Raw genomic sequence first — 7,295 nt, 5'->3', positions numbered from 1 at the left:
GAGACCCGCCGGAGCGCTGGAGGGACAGATGAAAACGACAGGAAAGAAGAAGAAGATCGGATTAGGAGACATCTTTTACTGTAAGTGCTGACATTTACATTGGGGGGAGGGGAAAAAATTAATACTTTAAAGGAGAACTATGGGGTTAAGTCTTTTCCCCATAGTTCTCCTTAGGGTAACAGGAGGACACAAACTAGCGTCCTCCCGTCACCCTAGGCTCAGTATACCGCGAGCCACAGCTCGCGGTATACTGAGACGCCGCGGCTGAAGCGGATCCCGACAATTGTGCCGGGATCCGCCCAGCTGCGTGACTGACAGCTGGCTCTGCCTATCTAGAGCTGTACCCGCCCCCTCCCCCATCCGTTCCGCCAGTCAGCGCTGGCGGATCGGAGCGGGGAGGGGGGAATCCAGCCGTGACAGGATCGAGAGGTGAGCGAACGCCGGTATGTGTTCGCTCACTTCCCGATCTACTGAGCCGACCTGTGACAGTCTCATTGTTACAGGTCGGCTAGAACTAGGAGGTGAGTGAAAAGCACCCACCTCATAGTTCTCCTTTAATGTCACTTTAACTTTTCAGCACCAAATCCAGAAAAAATGTTTTGCCATTAGATGGGCTTTCTATATTATTGTAAGGTGATATCTTCCCTTTCCTGAACATTCCAGGACAGCACGGCTCGTTGTGTACGCAGGCAAAGCAACCCAGAATCTCAGTTCCTGCCCAGTCATTGGTATCCCAATGTTTTGTTTTGCATTTGATGATGACCTCCGGATGATGAGCACTCGGTTTTACGCACAGAGATTCATTAGTAATATTCATGTCATGGAGATCTCCATTGTGGAAATCAGATCTGGAGTGACACTAAGCCGGCCCGGTGTGTTATCCTGACAGAGGTGACAATTCCACCGTCATGTCTCAGGGAGCGCTCAGTCATGTTTACATCTGTCAATGTCAGCCATTCCTGGATCTGCTTCCCTATCTCAGTGTTTAATGAAGCCCCATGGAGAATATTGTGCATATGGTCCATCGTATCAGAAGGATTTTCCCCGGTGGTGTTGTATCTGCCAAAAAGTGGACAAAGCTCTGTGGACACCTGACCATCAAACCTATATGGGCTTGTAGGACATTCCCTTCCAAGACCATGGCCATTGATATAGAGTTGGCCTTTCCTTTTGCAGCTATAACAGCCTCCACTCTTCCAGGAAGGCTTTCCACAAGATTTTGGAGTGTATCTGGGGGAATTTGGGCCTATTCAGCCAAAAGAGCATTTGTGAGGTCAGGTCAGGAGAAGAGCTGGCTCATTCCAATGGTATTCAGAAGGGTTGAGGTCATGGCTCCCTGCAGGAGACAAGATTCCTCCTCATCAAACTGTGGTCGATATGGAGCTGATGTTGGGCAAGAACAGGGCCGGCCTTAGGCCTTTAGGCGCCCTGTGCGAGAAAGCTACAGCGCCCCTCAGTGGCCACACCCTTTAGTGGCTCCCACAGGACGAGCTGTGACAGCCGCACGGCGCCCTGGTTGCCATGGCGCCCTGTGCGGCCGCACGGCTCGCACACCCCTAAGGCCGGCCCTGGGCAAGAAGACCGGGCTCACATTTGGCATTCCAATTCATCCCAAAGATCCATCGCACAGGTTTCCAGTGGGGTTGAGGTCAGGGTTCTGGGCAGGACACTCAAGTTCCTCCACATCAACCTCATCAAACCTTGTCTTTATGGAGCTGGCTTTATACACGGAGGAGAGTCATGCTGGAACAGAAAAGGGTCTTCACCAAAGTGTTACCACAAGACCGGAAGAACACAATTGTCTAAAATGTCTTTATATGCTGATGTATTAACAACACCCTTTGCTGGAGACACCTGAACTCAATCATTTGGATTGGGTGTCCACATACTTTTGGCCATATAATGTATAACTTGAGTTCCTCCACATCAAACTCATCAAACCATGTCGGACATAAAGACCTGGCTCGCAATCTGCTTCCAATTTGTCCCAAAGGTGTTCAGTAGGGTTGAGGTCAGGGCCCTGTGCAGGACACTTGAGTTCCACCACACAAAGCTGGCCAAACCATTTTGAATGAAAAGATCTGTCTCGCAATCTGCTTCCAATTCATCCCAAAGGTGCTCAGTAGGGTTGAGGTCAGGGCTCTGTGCAGGTAACTCAGGTTCCTCCACACCGAGCTGGCCAAACCATGTCTTTATGGAGATGGCTTTGTACACAGGGAACAGTCACGGTCGAACAGAGCAGATCCTTCCTCAATCCAATGTAAGGTTGGAACGGCAAAATCTGTAAGGCCCTGACTGAAACATCGATATTGACTATTGATTATTGAGTTTATGTGGATTCTAATGTGATAGATACAAGTGACAGGTCTTATTATTTTACATAGGGATGCACCGATACCAGTTTTTGGGTATCGAGTAAGAGTACCGAATATTTATATTTCGGTACTCGCCGATACCGAGTACCAATACCGGTATGTCCGCTAGCATGGAGCTGGCTTTCTCAGGCAATCAAGAAGGCTTGTTGATTGCCCTGGAAGCCAGCTCCTTGCTGTTAGTCCGGATCTACGCTGATTGGCCGGGAAGCACCGCGAGGGAACATTGAGCCGGTTTCTTGGCCAATCAGGAATCCAGGCAGCCAAGCCAATACCCACTACCCAGCTTCTTGATTGGCCTTCCCTTTGACCAGAAGTTCTGGTATCAGGGAAGATATTGGAGCATTTGGGCGAGTACAAGTACTTGCCCAAATACTCTGTATCAGCACCGATACCAATCCTAATATCGGTGCATTCCCTAATGTTACACTATGGAAAACACATTTTATATCTATGATATCTGATAGGGATGCACCGATACTAGTATCGGTGCTGTTGGAGAGTATTTGGGCGAGTACTCGTACTCGCCCAAAGGCTCCGATGCCGAACCCGATACTTCCGGTATCAGGAAGCCGGGCAGCAAGTCATTACACCCTGCCCAGCTTCCTGATTGGTCGACTTCCCGGCCAATCAGGAAGCTTTGCAGAATGTAATGACGTCGTGCAATTACGCAGCGCCCAACTTTCTGATTGGGTGGGAAGCCAGCTTCATGCTCCCATGTCACCTCATGACGAGAGAGCATGGATCCGGCTTCCCGGCCAATCAGGAAGCCGGGCTTTGCATCATTACGTGGCGCCCGGCTTTCTGATTGGCCAGAAAGCCGGCTCCATGCTTCTCGACACCTAGAGACGGCTTCCCTGCTAATCGGGAAGCAGGGTGGCGAGTCTTTACAGGCCACCTGACTTCCTGAATGGGACTACCGGTATCAGTATTCGGTATTGGCGAATACCGGAAAAAAAATATCAGTCCCCTAATCGATTCCGAAATACCGGTATCTCTAATATCTGGGATGCTTCTGAGTTTAATATGAGCTGCTTATGACTTTCTTATGGGTTGCACTGAGCTGCTTTTACATTCATATGCTGATTCGTAAGTAGGAAACAGAAGCTCTTGTGTACATCAATGATCTGTGCAGACAAATCCTCAGCCAGGTCCATTGTTTTTCTTCATCTGCACTTCCAATCTTTCGCTCTCCAAAAGAGCAGATAGGAGGAAACCTTAGGAGACATGACCCAGCGTGAGACGTTGCGCGATGCGGCGTACAGCAGCGGCCGAGCAACACTGCGCAATGCAGATTGCATAGCAAACAGAACGATGACACGTGTGTATCTTTTGTGGGCTCAAGGGGCAACTGCTTTGGGCCCCACAACAATGACTGGTCCCTGGGCAACTGCCCCTTTTGCCCGTGTTAAAGACGGCCCTGTGCACTTCCCATTGAAACATTTGTATCATTAGATTTATTTGTATTTATATTACACTTATGTCATATATTTGTTACCGCAGCCGGAGAGACGGAAAACATCAACAAACCGAGTCACAGATCACACGGTTATAATAAATCTGTCTGTTTAATGTTAATGACTCCCCGAGGTGTCTTGGGATGTGCGGGCCGTATTAATCATATTTGTTTTCATTCTGTGACATCATCTAAACCATAAAGGACCGGCCCGTTGTCTGCACCCATTCTGCAGGTTCATACACCTCACTGTGTGCAAGAGACAAAAAATAGAACTCCGGACGAAAATAACAAAAATGAATCAATAACAAAAGATTTGCTGCCATATTCCCCTTTACTGCAGAGCTGTCCCCTGCTGTTCCTCCACCACTGGCAGTGGCCTGCGGGGGGGCGTGGCCCACACTGGGTGACACCATAGCAGGAGGTGACACCACAACGACTGACAGTCATTCATTGTGGTGTTACCCCCTATGAAAGTCAGGCACTCGAGCAGTGGCGTCATAAGGGAGGTGCGGCCCGCACCCGGGTGACACCAAAATGACACCAAAGAAGCTGGGGGCGCTGTGTAATGATTGGATTGGATTGGATGAGAAGCCGGCTCCATGCTCCCTCATCACAAGGTGACGAGGGAGCATGAAGCTGGGAAGAAAGCCGTCATTACACGGTGCTCGGCTTCCTGATTGGCCAGCTTCCCAACCAACCAGGAAGCCGGACAGCGAGTCATTACACGCTGCATCGTATTAATTATAGGTTATAGAATCTCGATGCTATATGATAGTGTTTTCATCAACTGTTATGATAATGCCTCGCATCCACAAATGACTGAAACCAAAAACAGGCGTTAAAGCAAAACTGCAGCCAAAAACAACAAGCTACAGTAATAATGAATAGCCCTTCAAATAAAACAAAACATCTGCAATATGCAGCTTCAATCCAGAGATTTCCCCTGAAGTTCTTTTTTTCTGCCACTAGATGTCCTCAGTCAGCACGGCCAGCGTCATTCAACTCACTTCCTCTAAACCCAGCCTGTCCAGGACCCGCCCCCAGCCTGTGACTGGACAGTGATCAGCTCATCTCTCTATCACTCTTCTCTCTGCTCCTATCAGCATGCTAGGTGTCAGCACAAGAACTGGTTGTCTCAGCTCCTGTTTATATATTTTTATCTGAGAGTTTTACTGCTTCCCTCGGGTTTAGTTTGAAGAAGTGAACAGAAAATGTGAACATTCTGTTTATTTATATCTTTGTACTTATAGAATTCTCCCCTGGAATAAAACATTGCTACATTTTGTCAACAGAGATATTTGCAGTGAAATGTTATTGTTGGAGGCCGAGAGTCCCGGGCTGTATGTCCAGACATGTTTAGCCATTCTCCAGCTGCTCCTGCTGATGAGTGTTGGACCTTCTTCCACTCGGTACAATAACACAACATCCAGCACCAGACACAATAAATCCGACGTGCGGAATCGCTCCGTCCTCCTTATAATATAAATATATACTCCTCTCTGTACACATCATTGACATAGCTCAGATGTCTTCCACGCCGCGGCCCCGAGCGCTGCGAATATTTTTAGTCACATCATTAATTATAATGAGCCTCGGGGCCACAAAATGCTCTTTTTCTGCCGTTTCGGGTTCAGAGGAAAGGAACCTCCGAATCCGAAAGCGCACGCTGAAAATGCAGAAAGACCGGCGGCCATGTCGGCTCGTTCTGCGCTTGCGGGCCGCCATCTTTCAGTGTATCTTGGTATACTCCAAGATGGCGGCACCCATATGTTCCTGCGTCGCCATCTTTGTGTATACCAAGATATACTCAAAGATGAGAACGCGCCAGCGGCCGATATGGCCATCGCTCATTCAGCCTCTGATGTCACACAAAAAATGTAGGACGAGCGGTGGCCACGTTGGCCGCCGGCGCATTCTGCACTTGTGCGCCGCCATCTTTGAGTGTATCTTGGTATGCACCAAGATGGCGGTGCCTAAATATTTGTTGATGTTGCGGATTAACTTTATGGTGATGTAAAGGCAAAAGGAGTTTTGCCTCCCATTTTTAAACACTCCTTTTGCCTCTACATCACCATCAAGTTAATCCGCAACATCAACAACCAACCAAGGCTTACCAATTGGCCCACACCCTCATATTTGCCTGGTCGTGGCGCTTCCTTCTCTCCTTTTTAGTTTTACGGTCACACGTGTCAGACACCCCGGTCCGTACAAAGAGGAAGCCACCCACCCCACCGAAGAGCGCCGGTGTTCTATCGAAAACTCCAACTCCTCGAGATCTCCAACGACCTGACTTCCGGTTTAGTTAGAAGTATTAATCAGAGTTGCCCCACTCAATGTGGCCGCAAGCATCGGCCATATTGAGTGGGGCAACTCGGATGAATAACGTGCTGGATTAGTGTGAACCTACTTCATTTGAATTAGGGCTGCGGAAATTAACGATTATTTCCTTGATTAATCGTTAATTTTTTTGATTGGTACTCACCTCTCCGCCGGCTTCCGGGTCCGGTGACGTCACGGACATCGACGTAACCGGACTCCTCCCTCCTTCCCCAAGTGGCTCCGTCGGCTGACATAGGGAAGGGGGGAGGAGTCCGGTGACGTCCTTCTATAGTGGAGTGTATACCAGCCAGTCGCATACTGTGCTGGTTCTCCTGCTGTCATAGATCTCTCCACCATTGAAGACGCCGCTCTCAGTCTCCAGCTCAACCCCTCCTGCATCGTGGGCTTCTGTCTCACTCTGCTGACATCCAGAAACCTACTTTCAGTCCTGTTGCAAACGTTATCCTGATCGTTATAATTAGAGGTGGGGATTGCTTAGTGAACAGCACTACCTAGTGGGGACTCCAAATAGAGCCTGCTGCTTATTTCCTATGAGTTGTACTGTGGATTCTGGACTATGCTATAAATGCCTGGAGATAACCATTGATGATTTATTGCCTATACCCTATACTACCTATAACACATACAGCACAGCAATGAAGTAATAAAATGAACTAGGATCACACTAATCCAGCACGTTATTATTCTGAGTTGCCCCACTCAAGCGGCGGCCATATTGAGTGGGGCACGTGAGATTAATAACGTGCTGGATTAGTGTGATCCTAGTTCATTTTATTACTTCATTGCTGTGCTGTATGTGTATAGGCCAATGCAGTTGGATCTGTATGTGCGTTATAATTAATCGAAATTAAATTGATTAAAAAAAATTTCCATTAATCGCACACGAAAATTTGAATCATTACCAATTTGAATACTTGAATACTTTATTGCTGTGTAGTATGTTTATAGGGAAATGGCGCGGGTGGTGCAAGTGCCGTAGAGCCTTCTCGGCTAAACCTCTTATTTCTAAACCGGCAGTCAGGTCGTTGGAGATCTCGATGAGTTGGAGCTTTCGATAGAACACTGGAATTCTGGACCGCTCCTTGAACTTTCCACAGACTGCAACATTGTAACAAGTCACAAGG

Source organism: Nanorana parkeri, unplaced genomic scaffold, assembly GCF_000935625.1.
Source record: "Nanorana parkeri isolate BGI_ZX_2015 unplaced genomic scaffold, ASM93562v1 scaffold92, whole genome shotgun sequence".
NCBI classification, from domain to species: Eukaryota; Metazoa; Chordata; class Amphibia; order Anura; family Dicroglossidae; genus Nanorana; species Nanorana parkeri.
Note: the sequence above shows the minus strand (reverse complement) of the source record.